Source organism: Papaver somniferum, chromosome 6 (genome assembly GCF_003573695.1).
Source record: "Papaver somniferum cultivar HN1 chromosome 6, ASM357369v1, whole genome shotgun sequence".
NCBI lineage: Eukaryota > Viridiplantae > Streptophyta > Magnoliopsida > Ranunculales > Papaveraceae > Papaver > Papaver somniferum.
The window spans coordinates 114,773,340-114,795,832 of record NC_039363.1 but is presented as its reverse complement, the minus strand read 5'-3'; positions in this window follow the sequence as shown (position 1 = coordinate 114,795,832).

Sequence of the window (22,493 nt, the reverse complement as noted above, 5' to 3'; positions counted from 1 at the left end):
AACACACACTGTATTAAGCCGCTACAGACACTAGCCTACTACACGCTAACTTCGGACTGGCCTATAGTTGAACCCCTATCAATCTCTCACTGATACACGGTACAGTTATGCTCCTACGCCTTTGATCCCAATAGGATGATGCGCGCGTGATTCCCTTAGCTGATCTCACCCACAATTAAGAGTTGCTACGAACACAATCGCAGGCTTTAACAATAAACAAATCTGTCTCCCACAGAAAAATCTATGAAAAGGATAAATCTATCTCCCACAGATAAAACCTGAGTCTGTTTCGGCTTTTGATATAAAATCAAGGTGAATCGGAAACCAATTTATAATCCGGTCTTATATTCCCAAAGAACAACCAAGATTAATCAATCACCTTCTCAAGTATCCTTCCTGACTACACGTGCGGTTTGTTGAGGAATCACAAACAGAGAGACCAAGATGTTTGAGATTACTTTATCTTGCTTATCGGAGAACTCTCACGATCTCAAGCCAATGAAAGATTGTACTCGTACGATAGAAGATGCAAGATCAGATCATACAACTACGATAAAGTAGTATCGGTCTAGCTTCACAATCCCAATGAAGTCTTTAAGTCGTTAACCTGATTTTAGAGAAAAAAAATCAAAGGTTAATGGATATCGACTCTAGCGAGCGCACTAGTATCATACAGACATGTGGGGATTAGTTTTGCCCATTGCTAGATGTCCCCTATATATAGTCTTCAAATCAGGGTTTTTCCTTAGTTACTAAGCAAACCATATTCACTGTTATATGAAAACCTGATTTAGATTCAAGATAATATCTCTCAACCGTTAGATCGAAATCTTAGCTTGTCATACACAATTTACATACACGTTTACTAGGTTTTTGAAAACCATGCCCAAACGTGTACGCGTATGTTGGTTCAATATAGTAACCAAAGGTTAACCATATGAGTATTTCATACCAACCATTTTCTTCTTCACCATAACAAGTTCAAATGGCTCACATGAACTAGTTAATGAGTTGTTCAATTGCTATGAGATCTTATGTGATTACAAAAGACACAATTGAAATAAAGATGATTCGATTCGATTGAATCGACTCATGAACATTGTAGCCACGGTTTTGCATAAAGCATTCCTTGATAATTTAATACCTATGTTCAGAAATCATCTTTAGATGATAACCACTTAAGCTCACAAACAAGTTCGCGGACTTAACTACAATCGGTTGAGTTTTCCAAACTCAGCAGAAATTCTCGGTCGAGAACTTCCGCCAGTCCGCGGACTGAGTTTGCAGACTAGTCACACAAACGAGTTTTTGTAAATCCCAACATAAATTCTCGGGATGAGAACTTCAGTCAGTTCGTGAACTCGGGTTCGCGGACTTGGCAATCCAACTCCACAGTCCTACCGATTTCTCTTGATTAACAAAGTTGGACAACTTCGGTTCAAGAAATACATGGTTATGTAATATAAACTCTTATTCTAATCATTGAAACATTCTTAGAGGACGTTATATAGTTGTTACACTATTTCTCGTCAAAGCAATTTTCAAAGTGATTGAAACATTCATGACTTGCGTCACTAGGTAAAGAAAACTATGGTCGAAGCGAAACGCTGTACCAACAAACATTTCGAGATATAGATAAGCGAGATATACTCAGCTCGAAATATCCAATGCGTATGATCATAGTCTATATATATAGCATACGATTTTGTCTCAAGAAGTAGGGGATATAATAGATAGACTTTTGAGTGACAGATAAGTTCAAGTCTTCACATACCTTTTTGTCGAGAAGTTCCACTGGTTTCTTGAGTAGTTCTTCTTCTTGTCTGATGAATCGCCATGAAGTCCTTGATCTCAACTACACCTTCTAACCTAGTCCGAGACTTAGCTATAATAGACTAGAAATCAAGACTTATAGTTTTCATCACTAACATTGACAAACATGCTTGAGATAGCAACGCATGCGAGGTTGACCGATCTATACTCTAACAATAGCATCACATGATATTTTCCAATGGAAAGTCTCTGGACTTTGACTTGCCACACGTAGCAATCTGCTACACGTTCTCCACGAAAACACTCGAGACATCAAACATGTCACAAACTGGGGGATGCTCATCAGGGTATTGGTATGGTGGTTTACATCGTGCGGCGTGCAACACGTCCATCATTAGAAAGTGTCAGGAAAACATGGAAGTTAGTGGAGAAAAGAAGTAGTGGGTGTAAATGAACCCGCTTCCTTCATAGTGGAGGCGTGGTTTCTGGCAGTTACACATTACTCCACTCTTTCATCACTCAATCCCTCCCACTTCCTACGAGACCAGGGTGTATTCAATTATGACTTGTATAAATAAGTTTTACCTATTTTCCATCAAACAACAAGTTTTGGTGAGAAAAACAACAATATCCAAAAAATACCAAAGAACTGATAGCTTTCATTTCGCAAGACAGTTCTAAATTCTGATACAAGCCATAAAATAGCCACACCTTCAGAATTAACCATTCTAGTCTCAACACCTTCTTCGCTTCCCTCCCTAAGACCAACCCTTCTCCTTCACTTTGTGACCGAAGCAAGACTGGAATGGACATTTCTTGGTTTAGGCCAGGATTGTACATATTAATCTCTCGAATCTAAAAGTACTCCCGTGCAGTGCATTTTTTTTAGGTTTATACTCGTTTCTCATCCACACACCCAAATTACCAAAACTAGCAGAAACATTTTTTACCCATAAACAACTGGCGACCATAGTGGGATATTAATCTCTCGGTTTCAATTTTAATTTTAAATTTCATTTTTTCAATCCTAATTTCAAGATGGTAGAGCTCAGATCCGGATTAGCAACAATCCATGATGCCACCAGCGCTGAGAACGTCCTTGGTATCAACGTTCCTTCCAGTGGCATCAATGTACCACCTGTCAGCATGATCAGAACCAGCGCCACATGAATCATTCCCTCAGGCGTTACACCTCCGATCACCAGGTCCAGAGCTGTTGCACCACCCCGAATATTTCTTCAAGCGTGATGCCCCCAGTTATCACCAGAGCCGCCGCCACTCCACCATCGGGTCGAGAGACTGGAGGAACCAGAGGAGGTTAACCCCTGTCACCATTGATAATTTGATGGAAAGACATGAAGTTATTTCTAAGGCCTAGACGGACATGGCTTCAACTCAGAAGGAGGTACTTACTTTCCTTAAGACACTAACGGAGCGGTTACCGCAAGAACCACGCCGACCAGAGCCAATGAGGAGCACTTTTAATATCCCTGGCGCCAGTACCTCAGCAGGGCGCACCCTTATAGATGAAGAGGATCGCCCATTGGAGAGGAATCATCCATCCAATTTCATCACACGTGAAGATTTGGAACGACTTCTACGAAATCGAGACAGAGAAAACCCGGTGGACATGTACCAGCATCAACCTCCGTATCCTCCTGATGTGCAAAGAGTTCCTCTATCGAGGGGATATTTTTCTCCCCAATTTTCCCTTTATAACGGCACGGGTAATGCGCGTGAACATATATCTAGATTTTTAGAATCCTAGGGTGAGCACGAATACAATCTTGTCCTTCGCTTGAAAGAATTTTCAAACTCACTTACTGGAAGAGCGTACACCTGGTACAACAATATTGCACCAAACAACATATCCAACTGGTGTGAAATGGTTGCAACTTTCTACAAGAAGTATTTCTTTGTGTCTGAGCAAATCACCTTTTTAGACTTAGGAAGAATGTGCCAACGAAACAATGAACATCCAAATGATTACATCAAAAGATTCAGAATTCAGGCACTGGATTGTCACGACCCAAACGTGACTGAGCAACAATTGGTGGAGTCTTGCATCAATGGCATGGTTCCCATTTACCGCGCCTTATTGGAGAATCTACACTTCCAGACGTTCTCTGAACTTCATGAAGCCTCTAAGCGGTCTGCCACAACAACACCAACATTGTTAGAAATGACCAGGACGACAACTGTGAAGACGCACGCGAAACTCAAGGAAACAGACGCCTCATCAAAAAGCAATATAACACTGGCCCCTTTGTAAGTGTAGTGGGCGAAGGAGGAAAAATGAAAGCTCCAACAGCAGAACAGCCACCCAAGCGTGCGGCACCAACACATCAGGCGGCTCCACCTCGAAAGGCCGCGACTAAAGCTCATGTACAACACCAAGAAGCCGAAGAAGCTTCCATGGATTTTCCTTTCCCAATCGATGAGGTAATTGAACTCTTGGAAGCATGGATTCAAGATGATGCCATCAAGATGCCTCCTATCAGGCGTCCGCCAACTGAAGAGGAAATGGAAAATTCCAAGTATTTCCGCTACCACAGATTCGTCCATCACCCGACCAATGAATGCAATATATTGAAACGCACCTTCAAGAAGAAGGTAGAGGAGGGAGAACTTCAACTAGGCCATGAGGGATTTCGCAGAGATCCCCTTCCAGTCAAGAGATGTATGCTTTCTAGGGACTCTTTCCACAAGTGCAGTCCATGATGCAGCGTATGTGTGAAATCCTCTATTTTTCCAAAGCGAAGCGTCAAGATATATTTACATCCCTCAACCACGTCGTGCGGAAAGCCGACTCTTTTCTGTCGAAGAAACTTCTCCCAAATCCCAACCTCTCTTGGGAAACACCGTTATAAATTATAACTGGGGATTGCTGACCACTTTTCACCTGAAGGATGTCGAGTTCGATAACGCACTAATCGACGCGGCCTCTGACTTCAACATTGTTATTGTCAAGACTTTGATCTGCGGGGGTTTCAAACCAAGAGGATACTCACTCCCCAATTGTGGTTAAAAACCCGGAAGGAGAAGCAATGAACGCTGACAGCTACATCAATCTCGAAATCAAGGTGGGAGATGCTTTAACGCACGAAAAATTCCACATTGTCAAAGAATGCTCAAATTATGACATGATTATGGGGCGCTCGTGGGTACATGGAAATAAAGCAAAATTAGGAGTATCCCCTATGCTAGTGTCAATACACAAAAGAATTTCCAACAATCCATCCAACCCTGAAGATTACATGTTGCCGTATCAGCAACTTACCAATGTAACTCAATTACCTAGAGAAAGCCCGTCGATGTTCATTCGTAGATTCCAAACACAAGTAAGTCTTATTGAACAACCCTTTCTGCACCCAGTCACCTCTCCTCTCGTCCAGGCATGGGGACTCGGTACAGTTATCAACCCGGGCGTCACTAAGAGATGTGAATAGGGTGTTGGGCCTTTCAAATGCTTCGTCAAAAATTTAGAAGCTGCCCCAGTCAAAGATAACGAGCTCAAGAACCAAGCGGTTGTACAACTCCCAAACCCGTTTCAAATTGGAGACATGGTAGTCAAGGTGACCACGTTTCAAGTTGGAGAGTTAACATTGAAGGTAACCGCTCAACCTAATTCGACTACAAAAAGGGAAGACGAGCCATACCTGGTGGCAGATGTTATCTTAGGTGGTTACTGCAAACTCATCAATGCTGACAAATTGGAAGGTGTGACAATTTACTCACGATGGATCAAGCCCTTCAATACCTAAAACGTTGTGCTACCTTCTCCTCCAGCGTTTTCCTTTTAGTATTTCCTTCAGCAATTTCCCCTTTCATGCGATATTTGTAATTCCTCTAAAAATGATTGCACTGCTTGCATTCATAATTAGGGTTTCAATTTCAATTAAAAGCATATTTCCTTAAAAAATAAGTTTTCCTGAATCATCTTAAAGGAAAAATACCAAGTAATTCCAAACCCTCACAGAGCCATTACCCATCAATTGGAAACCCTACACGAAATATCTTAGTCAAAAAAAAATACCGAAGAAGGGAATATGCAAGGAAGAAGATCATCAAGTGACCGCACAGACACCTTCCTTCAAGAGCATCTGGCCTCGACTTCCTCCCACGACGTGCTTCCCATCTTGCTCACATTCTTCGTACCTAGGCGGCATGTCATGAATGTCCGGTATAATTTGCAAGGGAAGATCCAATAAAAGGTTGGTCAAATCCTTAACTATTGCCACTGTTTCTTCCATTTTTTGAGTTATTGTTGCCAACGACGTGCGGGGCGTTGCTATGGAAGTATCTAAACAAAGAAAATACTAGGCTATTTATGTGATTTGGCTTCCCATCTGCTGAATCGCTCCGGACGAACGAAAAACTCGTTTTTCGCAAAAAGGGGGTTTTTAGGATTCTTTCGGGGGATTTTATTCATTCATCCAATTGAAGATATGAAATTATCAAAGCAACATAAATGAAAAAATATTACTCGGTGAAGCATGGCTCCAGTCACATGGACAAAAAAAAACACTGAAGTATCAAAAACATCTACAAGCTATGAAAATATTGTTTTCTATACGGAAGGAAATCACAAATGGGAAAACTAGTTGTCAATATCAACTCCAGGGTCAACAACGCCTCCACTAGGGTTCCTTTAAACATCTGCTCCAACACCCTCTACGACAGCAGACATCACCTCCGGAAGTCGTTTCAGCGGCTACCTCAACATCCTCAGTTGGTGTATCCTCTCCAAAGCCTGCTCCAGCGCTTTCTTCGGCATCCTCTCCGAAGACTGCCTCAGCATCCTCTCCAACAACCTCAGCGTCTTCTCTAGTGGCCGCTTCAACAACATCCTGAGTTGCCTCATCTTATCCAGAAGCCGTCTTGTTTTCCTTCTCGTGTGCCGCACCGACTTCTCCCTCAGAAACTGCTCCAACAACTTCTTGAGGATACTCCGGTTCGTCAACATCAGAGTCAAGGATTACGATACCATTATGAACAGGGTAATCAAATTTACCTACGCCTGGAGGTGTCTTATGTTCGACCGTACGCCGTTTCAGTCGAGCGGCGAACCTTTCGGCCCTGGCACTAGGTTGCTGAAATGTTTCATCCGGATGACATGCCTTAACACACTGGGACGCTTCATCATGTATCCATTTTTCTTCCATATTTACTGAAGCCATGAAAGCTTGAGCACGCGTCCGAAAAATACGTAGATGGGAGAGAGGCATACCTCGTATGATCTGATCGGCTTCACGAAACAAAGGATCGATTTTTTTCAATACTTCTTCATGTGCAGAAACCCTGGGTTTGTCAACTTCAAAGATTTTCTCCGAAGAATCGGAAGGATGATCATTGTTAGGAGTTTCCATTATATACTGCAAAGAAGCATTATACCTGCATCCTGGTGTGCTTGGGAACGACACACAAAAGACTTGCAAGTATACAAGGCCAAGTTTTAGTATAGAGAGTAAGCAAGGGATCAGTCCACAGGGAGTGGGAGCATACGAGAAATTTTCCTAATCTAGCAATGGAGACAAGGCACTATGGCAGTGATCAAGGCAAAGTAATATGGCAATTGCAAAGAACCAAAATAGTTAACAAAGCAAAGATGACAAAACAGCATGGAACCAAGGCTGTGAGCCAAGGGCAGGGGTGAGTTTGTGCACTGATTTCAATGCACAACAGGCTTCAAAATACAAGAAATAAACAGCAAGATAGCTAAGAAATTTAGCTGAGCAGGGAGCAAAATAAGACTGAAATTGTAAGTGACTGAAATAAGGTATTGTGGTCTAAGCTAAGGCTTAGAGTCCACCTTTGTGTCCTAGCCAAACAATGTGATCCTAGGTTGAGTTGAATATCCTATGCATACATCTAGAATGGGAGGAAAACTAATTTGCTCACTAGTTTTCCCCTAGCATTGACTGTCTTTTGACAGAACAATCAATCACAGGCACTATGAGCATTAGTCTCTTCCCATTGCTCAATCAAAACAGACATCAAGATAACTATCCTAGCAATTCACCATTTGACAATGCACTAGGCTTCATCTGAGCCTCAGCCTAATGCAGTTTAGCTCATGTTAAACATGTAACTAGCAATAACATTCATTGAGTATGATAATTCAAGCAACATTCAACATTCGAGATAATTGAAAACAACATGCACACATTCACTGTTAACTGCATAAGAAGAACTGAAATTGGAATTGCATCAAAATAAATTTTTTTCCATTCTCTACTGGCTAGTCCAGAGATGCCGAAGTTTACAACCCCTAACACCCTTTTATAGTTACAGCCAAAAAAATATCCAAAATCCCCAAATCAGTGAAATTAGGGTTTTACAAAAAATCCTTACCTAATCTCTGAAAACGATTGATAGCTCTCACCCATGCTTCCTTGTCGTCTGCTGATGCTACCCATGCCTTCGATTTATCCTCTAACCTCACCTATTTCATCAACTCCTAACCTAGGGTTCCTGTGAGATGAAACGATTAGGAGGTGATGTAATAAGTGGCTAGAAAAGTAGGTCTTGGTTGTTAGAAGTGATGATGGCTCGAGTGGTGGTGATTGAGTGATTTGGGGGAGAAGATGGTTGAGTGATTTGGGGGAAGAAGATGGTTGCAGAGAAGAAAAAAGGGATGGAAGAGAAACTCGACGGAATTAGGAGAAGGGTGCGTTTGGTGCGGGTTATAGGGTCAGGTTGCTTAGGTGTTAAACGAGATCATCAAATTTGATGTTTTGTGAAGGGAATCCGTTGGATGGAAATATGATAGAATGATCCAACGACGCGATGGAGATGGATGTGGATAGACCGTTAGATCTGAGATACATCAAAACTGACGGTCGGAGATGGAGCTAGGTGTTGTAGTGTTTGACAGGAGCTTTAGACTTCGATGCACGACGATGAAGCGACCGTAGGATGCTGAGATGATCCAATCTGACGGCTGAAGATGAATGCGGGTATGGATATTGGAAATGGGTTTGGGTGAGGGTTTTGGGCCTTGGGTATGCCAAGCCCATATCTTCTTTAAGAACAATTATTCCTCTTCAATCCCACTTCTAGCCTTTTGGTCTTGTGCACAACATTCTTCGCGGCTTCCTTGTGTAATTCCTCCCGGCTTTTCACTACTTTTCTGCTCTTTTCGCTCCGCTATTCATCCAAACTTTATTTATTACCTAAAAATGCAAAATTAATTAATAAAAATATTTATTCTTGAAAACAATGAAAATACAGAATATGGGATAAAATGTAGAATTAATGCACAAAAGATGAGTTAAATGCCAAGAAAAATATATAGAAATATGCACTTTTTAGCACTCATCAAATACCCCCAAACCTGAATTTTACTTGTCCTCAAGTAAAACAAAACTAAGGAAATCCTACCTATACCACTATCGCTGGTCTCTCGAATGCATTTAGCGTATGCACTAAGCCTTTTAAACCACTAAGTGTCCCTAGTGGACGAGTGAAGTCTCGTGAAGGTTTGCTTAGAACGTACCTACAAAGTTCTAGGTCAAAATATAAGCTCAGATTCCATCAAATGTGATATGTGCAAGTCAGTTTAAGCTCCCAGCAAAATGGAGATGTCAATCTAGCTATCTAAGGCACAATCCTAGCACTGATAACAACTAAAGACACGTGATAAGAGTGTAAAGTGTATCTACACATGTTTCTAGAATGACCTGAAGTTATGACTACTAATCACCAAGAGATAGTTTTTAGGCTAAGAACCGAATTCTAAGCCAAGCTAGCTGTCCGGCTTTACGAGAATTGTGAATGTTCACCCAATGAGTTGGTGATATTTCAGTTTACCCGCGTTATACATCGATGGCTGCACCCTCCTTCCTTATTACAAGACTATTTACAACAAAAAGATAACTCTTTACATGACTCTTATTTACATTGATTACTCTCTTTTATTTTTGGAACAAGAGAGAACTATTGTCTTTAACATGACAAAACATAGAATAAATAAATACTTGATTTTTTTTTTGATATATTTTTTTTTTTTGATTTTTTTGATTTTTTTTTTTTTTTTTTTGAAGAAAAACTTTGATTTTTACAACATGACACTTTTGATACATGAACAAAAAGAAAAACAAATTACATGACTTTGCAAGAGGTAGCCCTTTGATGCATCCGTCAAATTCTATGGTTGCTTTTCTTAACGTATCCTCCACTTCTATCCCACCAACCAAAGAACAAGCTAGTCAAGTCTCATTCAGTATTCTAAAGTGATTGGCAATCTAACTTCCTATCAAACACCTTGAAGATCGAGGCTATACATGTATTGGTAGATCGTGCGCGTGCAATTTCTTATCACTATGTGAATTGTGCTAGAATCAGGGTGCCTAAATATCTAGACTAAGACTCCTAATAATTACATATTTGCACAAGAGTCAACATTTCAAGGTAAATGAGCTCCATTTTTTATGATTTTTTTTTTTTTTTTTTTTTTTTTGAATTTTTAAATTTTTCAAAAAGAAGGAGTTCTGTTTTCAATTATGGCATATTATCGTGGTATCTACTCTATACCCCCAAACCTAAACTAAACATTGTCCTCAATGTTTAAAATATGGAAAGAATTAAAATGCAACATATGGAAAGGGACATGCTGAGTAGAGTAAAAGGAGAGAGAATACCCGATTTCGGCGAAAGCAGAATTAAAACTCCGTTATCCAAGGCAAAACTCCAACATATTCGGAGTCACAATGGATGAGCACAAAATATATACAAAAGGAAATTTAACTAACACATTATCTACAAGAAAATTTGGTTTTTAATGGGATTGGACTTTTTGGGAAAAATTTGGTTTTGTCGGGAGTGAAAACTTTTTGGTTTTTTAGGGAAAAAGGCTTTTGGTTTTCAATGGGAAGAAAACGCAGCTACTTATGTACAAGGGTGGACCAGCTTAGTCCACATAGACTGGGTCCTCCAGGTTGGTTGTTTCAGTGTCGGGGGGAATGGTTCAAGGAATGGTTTTAATCTCTGCCCGTTGACTTTGAAAATGTTCTTGTTGGAGACATCTTCAAGCTCTACAGCTCCATGAGGAAAACTGTGCGTACTAGGTACGGTCCCTTCCATCTGGAACGCAGTTTTCCTGGAAAAAGATGTAACCGGGAGTCATACAGCAAGACTTTCTGACCAGGAGTGAAGGATTTGCGTAGAATACGCTTGTCATGAAATATCTTCATCTTCTGCTTATATAACCTGGCACTGTCATAAGCCTCATTTCTCAATTCTTCCAACTCGTTGAGTTGAAGTTTCCGTTGAATTCCAGCTTCGTCCAGAGAAAAGTTCAGTTGCTTGATTGCCCATAAGCTCGATGTTCTAACTCCACAGGAAGATGGCACGGCTTTCCATACACTAGACGATAGGGGGACATGCCAATTGGTGTCTTATACGCTGTTCTATAGGCCCACAAAGCATCATTCAATCTTATGACCAATCTTTCCTAGACGGGTTAACCGTCTTTTCTAGAATGTGCTTGATTTCCCTATTAGACACTTCCACTTGTCCACTGGTCTGAGGGTGGTACGGAGTAGCAACCTTGTGAGTTATTCCATACTTGCGTACTAAAACTCGAAGTGCCTATTGCAGAAATGTGAACCACCGTCACTGATGATAGCTCTCGGGGTACCAAAACGTGAAAATATGTTTTCCTTTAAAAGGAAAGTACCACCTTGTGGTCATTTGTTCTGGTTGCGATGGCTTCTACCCACTTGGAGACGTAGTCAACGGCGACTAAGATGTACAACTTGCTGTCAGACATGGGAAATGGACCCATGAAGTCGATCCCCCAAACATCAAAAATCTCAACAATCAGAATAGGATTCAATGGCATCATGTTTCTCCTTGAAATGCTTCCAGCTTCTGACAACGTTCACAGGCAACACAGTAATCATGGCAGTCCTTGAACAACGATGGCCAATAGAACCCACACTGCAAGATCTTTGCAGCGGTTTTCTTGGCACTGAAATGGCCTCCACAGGCTTGGTCATGACAGAAAGATATCACATCTTTCTGTTCGGTGTTGGGGACACATTTCCTAATGATTTGGTCTGGGCAGTACTTAAACAAATATGGGTCATCCCAAAGGAAATGTTTAACTTCAGCCAGGAATTTAGAGCGGTCTTGTCTCGACCAACGTGAGGGCATCCTACCTGTAGCGAGGTAGTTAACAATATCAGCAAACCAAGGAAGGTCTGAGATAGACATCAGCTGTTCATCTGGGAATGATTCTCTAATCAGCTCAAATTCATCAATAGACTCTAAAGTAATCTAGACAAATGATCAGCAACCACATTCTCACAACCTTTCTTATCACGGATTTCGAGATCGAATTCCTGTAATAATAGTATCCATCGAATAAGGCGAGCTTTAGCATCCTTCTTGGAAAGAAGATACTTCAAAGCCGCATGGTCTGTGTATATGATGATCTTAGACCCTATCAGATAAGATCTAAACTTGTCTAATGCGAAAACGACGGCAAGCAATTCCTTCTCGGTAGTTGAATAATTGAGTTGGGCATCATTAAGGGTTTTGCTAGCATAGTATATCACATATGGTAGTCTATCAACTCGCTGTCCTAAAACAGCACCAACAGCATAATCAGAGGCATCACACATAAGTTCGAACGGAAGCTTCCAATCGGGTGGTCGGACTATAGGAGCGGTGGTGAGAAGGGTTTTTAATTCCTCCCATGCCTTCACACAAGCAGCATCGAAATTGAAGGCAACATCTTTGGAGAGAAGACTGCACAGAGGTCTGGAGATTTTGCTGAAATCTTTGATGAATCGCCGGTAAAAACCAGCATGACCTAGAAATGATCTGATCTCCTTCACAGAGCGAGGTTGTGGTAGATGTTGAATGAGGTCAACTTTAGCTTTATCCACTTCAATTCCTTTTTCTGAGATGATGTGTCCTAGAACTATTCCTGAATTCACCATAAAATGGCATTTTTCCCAATTTAGAACAAGGTTCTTTTCTTTACATCTGGATATCACGAGGGCAAGATGCTTCAAACATTCGTCAAACGAGGAACCAAAAACAGAGAAATCATCCATAAAGATCTCGAGAAAACTATCTATCATGTCAGAAAAAATGCTCATCATGCAACGCTGAAAAGTAGCAGGTGCATTACACAACCCGAAGGGCATACGTCTATAAGCAAACGTCCCAAATGGACACGTGAATGTAGTTTTTTCCTGATCTTCCGGAGCAATGTGAATTTGGTTATAACCGGAAAAGCCATCTAGAAAACAGTAGTGACTGTGTCCAGACACACGTTCTAGCATTTGGTCAATGAAAGGGAGCGGGAAGTGATCCTTCCTTGTTACTGTGTTCAACTTCCTGTAGTCGATGCATACTCGCCATCCTGTGGTTGTACGAGTAGGGACTAATTCATTCTTGTCGTTCTGAACTACAGTAATGCCTGACTTCTTAGGCACAACTTGAATGGGACTAACCCATTTGCTATCGGGAATTGGGTATATGATACCCGCATCAAGTAGTTTCAGGATCTCCTTTGACTACATCTCTCATGTTAGGATTAAGTCTCCTTTGCATTTCCCTAGATGGTTTGGCATTCTCTTCAAGGTTAATGTGGTGCATGCAAATGGTGGGACTAATTCCTTTGAGGTCTGAGATGGTCCATCCTAATGCCTCCTTGTGTTCCTTAAGTACTTCTAAAAGCTTACTTTCCTGTTCCGTGTCTAAACATGATGAAATAATGACAGGTAAAGTATCATAAGAACCTAGGAATGCGTACTTCAACGTACTAGGCAATGTTTTCAATTCAAGCTTGGGTGGCTCAACAATGGATGGAATGAGCTTGGAATCAGAGAGTAAGGGTGGTTCCACTTCATATTTCCTTTCAGTGACGTCCATTTGAGGTACAGATTCGAGCAGAGATAGGACGTCACTACAGTATGCATCATCATAGGAATCTGAGTTAAAGTTCTCCATACATGCTTGAAAGGGATCGACGGATAGAATGTTAGTCAACGAATCTTGTATTAATCCTTCAATCATATTAACTTCATGCACATCATCATCATCAAGATTCACAGGTTGTTGACTAATATCGAACACATTCAATTCTATCGTCATGTTGCCAAAAGACAGTTTCAACATTCCGTTACGACAATTAATAATCGCATTGGACGTAGCTAAGAAAGGACGTCCTAAGATGACTGGAATGTGACAGTCTGGGTTTTGTACAGGTTGAGTGTCTAAGACAATGAAGTCTACGGGAAAATAGAATTTGTCAACCTTGATCAAAACGTCTTCGACCATCCACGAGGAATCTTGACAGATCGGTCTGCCAGTTGTAGAGTGATAGATGTTGGCTTCAACTCCCCAAGACCTAACTGCTCATAAACAGAATATGGCAGAAGGTTAACACTTGCACCCAGGTCTAATAACGCTTTATTGACCGTGTGTTCTCCTATAGTGCAAGAAATTGTTGGACATCCTGGATCCCTAAACTTGGGTGGAGTTTTGTTCAGAATGATGGAACTCACCTGCTCAGCTAAGAAAGCACGTTTGTGCACATTGAGCTTGCGCTTTTGAGTACACAAGTCTTTGAGGAATTTGGCATAAGCAGGGATTTGCTTGATTGCTTCAAGAAAAGGAATGTTGATGTTGACTCTCTTGAACAGATCTAACATCTCATTGTAATGGGTACTTTTCTGTTGATAGATCAATCTGAGGAAATGGGGCAACAGGAGAATGAGTTGGCAAAGGGACATTCATAGCGGTAGAATTGTCAGGCTTTCCAACTTGCTCAGATTCTTTGGTTTTCTGGGGTTGTGGAGACAGCGTGGAATTTGTATCAGATTCATTAGGTTCGCCCACTTTGTTCTCGATGACTTTACCACTTCGGAGGGTGGTAATGGCATGTACTTGATCGGGAGAGGTTTCCTTGCAGGATGATGAGCCTGTTTGAAATATACTCTTTGGATTTTGTTGGGGTTGGCTCGGAAGTTTACCCTTTTCTCTCTCACTTATGGAATCACAGATTTGACCCATCTTTTGATCAAGACTTTTCTGACTTTGCACCAGACTCTGGACAATCTCCTCGATGTTGGATAGTCTCTTGTCGGTATTGTGTTGAGGATATGATTGTTGAGGTTTGATTGTTGTTGAGGGTTTCTCGGGTGTTGATAACCTTGATTGTTCTGATATCCCTGATTTTGATAGCTCTGATTGGGTTGAGATGGTCCTCCCTGAGTGGGTCCTTTGGACCATGAAAAGTTAGGGTGGTTTCTCCATCCTGGATTGTAGGTCTGTGAATAGGGTTATGCTCTTGTTTTTGAAACATGGCATGTGCCTGTTCAAGCCTAGATTCCTGGACTGCAAGCAATCGGGACAATTTTGGAATTGATGGTTGGGATCGTTACAAGCGGCACATACAGACGAAGCGACATGTTCTCGGAGAGTAGTGGTGGAAGGTTTTGAATTTTTATGTAGTTCTAACTCTTCTAATCTCCTAACTATTGATGCCATGTTTGCTTTCCCTCGAAATTTGCTTCAATCCTAAAAGCCTTAGCTTCTGATGTAGTCTTTCTGGGTTCACGGATGGATTCCCACTGTTGCGTCTTTTCAGCTACTTCAATCAAGAAGTCCCAAGACGCATCAGCAGTTTTGTCTACGAATAGACCATTGCACATCGACTCAACGTTGTTCGGGTGGACACATCTAGACCTTCATACAAAATTTGCACAAGTCTCCATTTTTCAAAACCATGATGGGGACATTGGAGCAATAATTCATTGAATCTCTCCAGGTATCTAGCTAAGGTCTCACCCTCTAATTGCACAAAGCTATTAGACTTTGACGAATTGTCGCAGTCTTGTGATTGGGAAAAACTTTTTGAAAAACTCCTTTATGAGGTCATCCCATGTCATGATGGATTGAGGCTGTAAAGCATACAGCCAGGCCTTTGCCTTATCTTTCAGGGAGAAAGGAAAGAGCCTTAACTTTAGGATTTCATCGGGCATTTGAGTGAAACGCAGAGTTCCACAAATCTCCTCGAATTCTCTCACATGGTGATAAGGGTTTTCATTCTCAACACCTCTAAAAATAGGAAGCATTTGTATTGTGCTCGATTTCAGCTCATAATGGCCATTAACCTCGGGTAGCATAATACAAGAAGGTTGACTGGTTCTCGTTGGGTACATATAATCCTTGAGTGTACGGGGTTCTCCCATTGTTTCTGGTTGATCTGGACTGTCTCCCTCAGAACTTAGAATTTTGATTGGTTCGTCTGGGTTAATTCTAACAAGTCTGTTTGTTTGGTCTCTATAGGTCACAATCATGTCCTAGCAGGTACCTTAACTAACATTTTAGTCAGAGCAATCAGAAACAATTTCGGACCACAAAAAAGGCCCAATATTTTGGTTTAAAATGGGTTTTGATGATTTGGTTTTGAGTGGGTTTTGGTTTTAATAAGGGATTTTGTTTTTGGTTTAAAATTGGGCTTTGGAATTTTTATTTTTTTTTTAACTAAACCTAGCATAAATTAGCACAACCCATAAAAGAAAATAAAAACAATAATAATAATTAAGACAAGCCCATAAAAGAAAAAGAAAAAGAAAAAGAAAAATAAAAGAAAAATAAAGACAAAAAAATAATTACAATCCCAAATAAAAAAAAAGAAAAAGAAAATAAAGGAAAATAAAAATTATTACAATCCCAAATAAATAATTAAATTAATTATTACAAGCCCGAATTTGAATTTAAATGAGGCCCAAGTGGGTTAACTCATGGGTTAGGCTTACTTGATTTTTGGAGGGAAGCCCAAAAATAGGCTTTTGGTCCCCTTTTAGTTGCACAGCCCAGTTGGGCTTTAGGATCGTCCTAAGTAGCTCACGCCCAAGCCCAGCAACAGTTGGAGTTGGTTCAGCAACACGAGCCCAGGAGGATCAGCTGCGAAGCCCAGAAGCAGAAGATCACGAGCCCAGCAACAGAAAAAGGCAGAGCCCAGCAGCAGCAGGTGGCTAAGCCCAGTTGCAAAGTTTGGCGAAGCCCAGCAGACCACCACCAGTGAAGCCCAGCAGTGAAACACAGCTTCAGTTGGCAGCCCAGTTGCTTTGGCTTGGCAGCAGCAGGCTTGGTTCACCAGCTCCAGCAACAGCAGCAGCCAAGGTTCCAGCAGCAGCAGCAGCTCAGGTGGCCAGCAACACAGCTCTGCATCAACTCAGTGGCACCTGCAATGATAGTGATGAAGCTCAGACAACTCAGTGCAATGATTGCAGGTCAGGACAGCAAAGGAAATCAGCAGCAGCAAGCACCACTCCCCGGCAGCGGCGCCAAAAACTTGGTGTGCTTGGGAACGACACACAAAAGACTTGCAAGTATACAAGGCCAAGTTTTAGTATAGAGAGTAAGCAAGGGATCAGTCCACAGGGAGTGGGAGCATACGAGAAATTTTCCTAAGCTAGCAATGGAGACAAGGCACTATGGCAGTGAGCAAGGCAAAGTAATATGGCAATTGCAAAGAACCAAAACAGTTAACAAAGCAAAGATGACAAAACAACATGGAACCAAGGCTGTGAGCCAAGGGCAGGGGTGAGTTTGTGCACTGATTTCAATGCACAACAGGCTTCAAAATACAAGAAATAAACAGCAAGATAGCTAAGAAATTTAGCTGAGCAGGGAGCAAAATAAGACTAAAATTGTAAGTGACTGAAATAAGGTATTGTGGTCTAAGCTAAGGCTTAGAGTCCACCTTTGTGTCCTAGCCAAACAATGTGATCCTAGGTTGAGTTGAATATCCTATGCATACATCTAGAATGGGAGGAAAACTAATTTGCTCACTAGTTTTCCCCTAGCATTGACTGTCTTTTGACAGAACAATCAATCACAGGCACTATGAGCATTAGTCTCTTCCCATTGCTCAATCAAAACAGACATCAAGATAACTATCCTAGCAATTCACCATTTGACAATGCACTAGGCTTCATCTGAGCCTCAGCCTAATGCAGTTTAGCTCATGCTAAACATGTAACTAGCAATAACATTCATTGAGTATGATAATTCAAGCAACATTCAACATTCGAGATAATTGAAAACAACATGCACACATTCACTGTTAACTGCATAAGAAGAACTGAAATTGGAATTGCATCAAAATAAATTTTTTTCCATTCTCTACTGGCTAGTCCAGAGATGCCGAAGTTTACAACCCCTAACACCCTTTTATAGTTACAGCCAAAAAAATATCCAAAATCCCCAAATCAGTGAAATTAGGGTTTTACAAAAAATCCTTACCTAATCTCTGAAAACGATTGATAGCTCTCACCCATGCTTCCTTGTCGTCTGCTGATGCTACCCATGCCTTCGATTTATCCTCTAACCTCACCTATTTCATCAACTCCTAACCTAGGGTTCCTGTGAGATGAAACGATTAGGAGGTGATGTAATAAGTGGCTAGAAAAGTAGGTCTTGGTTGTTATAAGTGATGATGGCTTGAGTGGTGGTGATTGAGTGATTTGGGGGAGAAGATGGTTGAGTGATTTGGGGGAAGAAGATGGTTGCAGAGAAGAAAAAAGGGATGAAAGAGAAACTCGACGGAATTAGGAGAAGGGTGCGTTTGGTGCGGGTTATAGGGTCAGGTTGCTTAGGTGTTAAACGGGATCATCAAATTTGATGTTTTGTGAAGGGAATCCGTTGGATGGAAAGATGATAGAATGATCCAACGACGCGATGGAGATGGATGTGGATAGACCGTTAGATCTGAGATACATCAAAACTGACGGTCGGAGATGGAGCTAGGTGTTGTAGTGTTTGACAGGAGCTTTAGACTTCGATGCACGACGATGAAGCGACCGTAGGATGCTGAGATGATCCAATCTGACGGCTGAAGATGAATGCGGGTATGGATATTGGAAATGGGTTTGGGTGAGGGTTTTGGGCCTTGGGTATGCCAAGCCCATATCTTCTTTAAGAACAATTCTTCCTCTTCAAGCCCACTTCTAGCCTTTTGGTCTTGTGCACAACATTCTTCGCGGCTTCCTTGTGTAATTCCTCCCGGCTTTTCACTACTTTTCTGCTCTTTTCGCTCCGCTATTCATCCAAACTTTATTTATTACCTAAAAATGCAAAATTAATTAATAAAAATATTTATTCTTGAAAACAATGAAAATACAGAATATGGGATAAAATGTAGAATTAATGCACAAAAGATGAGTTAAATGCCAAGAAAAATATATAGAAATATGCACTTTTTAGCACTCATCACATCCACAAGCAAAGTAGTGGGTGGACGGTTAAACAAGTCTTTGCACGACCTGGAACTGTTTCACCACGATCTTCCACTTTCCCACTCTTTCATTCAACAAACCTTCACACTTACAGGGATCAATGTGTTCATCCTTCTTGCAATATAAATAAGTCCAAATCGAGGACAACCGATTATTATCATCATTCGTCAACAACTCGATTAAAACTTATTCACAGAACTCAACTTCAGCAGTTCATCAATTTGCAGAAACCTTCAACACATCCACAATCCTTGATCATCATTGATCCCACATAATTCTCAGCTTCTCTCCTACAGATCAACCATCTTCCTCTTTGCGACCGAATTGACTCTGGAACAGCCATGGACTTGGTTTAGGCCGGAGTCCTACAAATTGATCTCTCGAATCTAAGCACTCCATTTCCAGTGCATCTGTGTGAGGTTCAGCAGTTTGCTCGGTCGAGGAGTCTTGACAACACACTCGTCTCTTCAATTCCCAGAAAAACCAGCAAACCGTTTTTCCCTATCCACAGTGGTAACACATATGTGTGTAAGTCCTTCTCAGGAAAACCGGAACCAAGTCCGCGTACTGTCGGAAGTTCTCATCCCGAGAAATTCTGCTGAAGTTTGTAAACTAAAAACAAACTTATTTCTGGTACTTAAGTCCGCGTACTTAAGTTCGTTATTTTTAAAAAATGATTATTTGTGAACTTAAACATATATAAACTAAGGAATGCATAATTGCAAACCGTGGCTATAAAGTTCATGAATCGATTCGACTGAATCAAATCGTTTTTGTTTCAATTGTGTATATTATAAATATCTAAGCAATTGAACAACTCTCTAACTAGTTCATTTGAGTCATTTAAACTAGTTATGGTAAAGAAGAATATGGCTGATATGAAAGTGCTCATATGGCTAACCATTTGGTTAACCACTGTTGAACCAACTAAATGTACATGTTTGGGTACGGTTACACAAACCTAAAAACGTGCATTCCATTTGTGTGTAACAAGCTAAGTTTCGATCTAACGTTTGAAAGATATTAGCTTGAATCTAATCAGGTTTTCATCTAACGGTGAATATTGAATGCTTTGTTACCAAGCTAACATTGATTGCAAACCCTGATTTTAAAGACTATATAAGGGAGAACTCTAGCAACTAGGAAACCTAATCCCCGCACCTCCTGTGTGATACTAGTTGTATAAGCTAGAGTCGATTCTCCTTTAACCTTAGGTTTCTATCGAAACCCTGTAGGTTAACGACTTGAAGACTACATTGGAATTGTGAATCCAGACCGATACTACTTTCTCGTAGTTGTGTGATCAGATCTTGTTGTTTCTATCGTACTAAGTACAATCGTAAAGATTGGCTTAAAATTGATTTCTCCGATAGGAAAGATATAAAAAGAGTCACAAACATCTTCGTCTCATAGTTTGTGATTCCGAAATATCTTCTTTCGCTAGTCGATTAAGATTATTGTGAGGTGATTGATAATATTAGGCTGTTCTTCGGGAATATAAGTTCGGGTTATCAATTGGTTCATGTTCACCTTGATTTATCAAAAGACGGAACAAAACTCGTAGGTATTTCTGTGGAAGACAGATTTATCTATTACCGTAGACTTTTCTGTGTGATACAAATTTGTTTATTAAAGTCTTCGACTTTGGGTCGTAACAACTCTTTGTTGTGGGTGAGATCAGCTAAGGGAATCAAGTGCGTAGTATCCTGCTGGGATCAGAGACGTAAGGATCGCAACTGTACTTTGGATCAGTGTGGGATTGAGTGGGGTTCAACTACAGTCCAGACCGAAGTTAGTTTGTAGTAGGCTGGTGTCTGTAGCGGCTTAATACAGTGTGTGTTCAATCTGGACTAGGTCCCGGGGTTTATCTGCATTTGCGGTTTCCTCGTTAACAAAACTTCTGGTATCCGTGTTATTTCTTTTCTGCATTATATTTTGTTATATAATTGAAATATCACAGGTTATGCGTTGAATCGATCAGTTGGGAAATCCAACCTTTGGTTGTTGATTGAAAATGATTGATCCTTGAACATTGGTCTTTGGTACCGTTCAAGTGATTTCTCTTGTATTCAATTAGACTCGCAGATTTCTATTTGCTTGAGTAAGAATTGAATCTAAAAAGAGAGATATAACTCTTTGATATAATTTTATTAAGATTGAGTATGACAGTCTAGTTGATTCTCTTAAAAGTATATTGGAGTTAGTCCATATAGATTTCTAATCGAAATATTGGGTCTGGTTGTTGTACCCCCGCTTTTTCAATTGGTATCAGAGAAGACCTAATAATTTTTTGTTTGTTTGATCCTTAAAAATTTCCCTATGGGAAATTTCTTTAGAAAACTTGCTCTTGGTATCTGTAACGCATGCCAGAATTTCTTAAAGATTGTTTAAGGATTATTATGGACAAAACCTCTGGTTTCTCATAATATTTTCATTACATCTAAGAACTTGGAAAACTCAGATGATGAGAAACAATCTAAAGAAAAAATTAAAAAGAAGGGAAGATAGAGAAAACGTTCGTTACGCTCAAAGATATGGAATCTCACTAGATTAACTCTTAAGCATTTTGAGACATACTATCGTAATGGATCGATTGACAAGGATCTATTTAGAGCTTTCAAAAGCGTTTTTAGATTCCTAGAAAAACTTAATTCTGTTAAGTTTAAGAATCGACCCGATAAAAGCTCTGTACATGTAAACTATGGAAGAATGATGTACGGAATAAACACTCTGTCAACACAAGTAGATCCAATGTGGGTTCTCATGATGTTGACACAGGGTCAAGGAATCAGAAGAATCTTCTTTCTAATCAATTAAAAAAGAAGATAGAAAGCTCTGACAACCCTGATTATCATTATTACTTTGATTATATCACCGGGACTGCTCACAAATATCAACCAGAAATGTTGCATGAGGATCTCTCTGCACATCATGCATCTTGGTAACAAGCCTGACATTACCTCATTTGTATATATCTTGAGATGGAGTAAGAAATGGTTTGATTTGTGTACAGTTGGGTTTTAAAATGATATCCTTCTTGGATTTTCAAATAATCTTTCTACTGCATCCGGTTCTTCTCATAAATTGTATTTTCACGGGATGCACAACCTTGATGTGCGGACATCAAAGAAAAATCCCATATTCCTTTTTATAGGTCGCGGTTCATAAACGGGTCCAAGCCCATTAGTGATCTTATAAAAAAGAAGTATGTGTACCTTCTTCTTCCTCCCATCAGTCAGCGTATGTGAACTTTCTAGGGTTCATGATATTTTTCCATTAAATCTTTTTTGGAGGAAAATAAGACAAAGGGGTGGTCAAAGTTCATTCCAAGTAAGTGATTTCCACTTGTTTCTTTCCAATTTCTAGATCTCATGATGAATTTCAAGATTTCAAAAATAACTTCAAAAAGTTTGGGTTCCTCTAGTATGAATCTTCCTTTAGACCAAAATTATA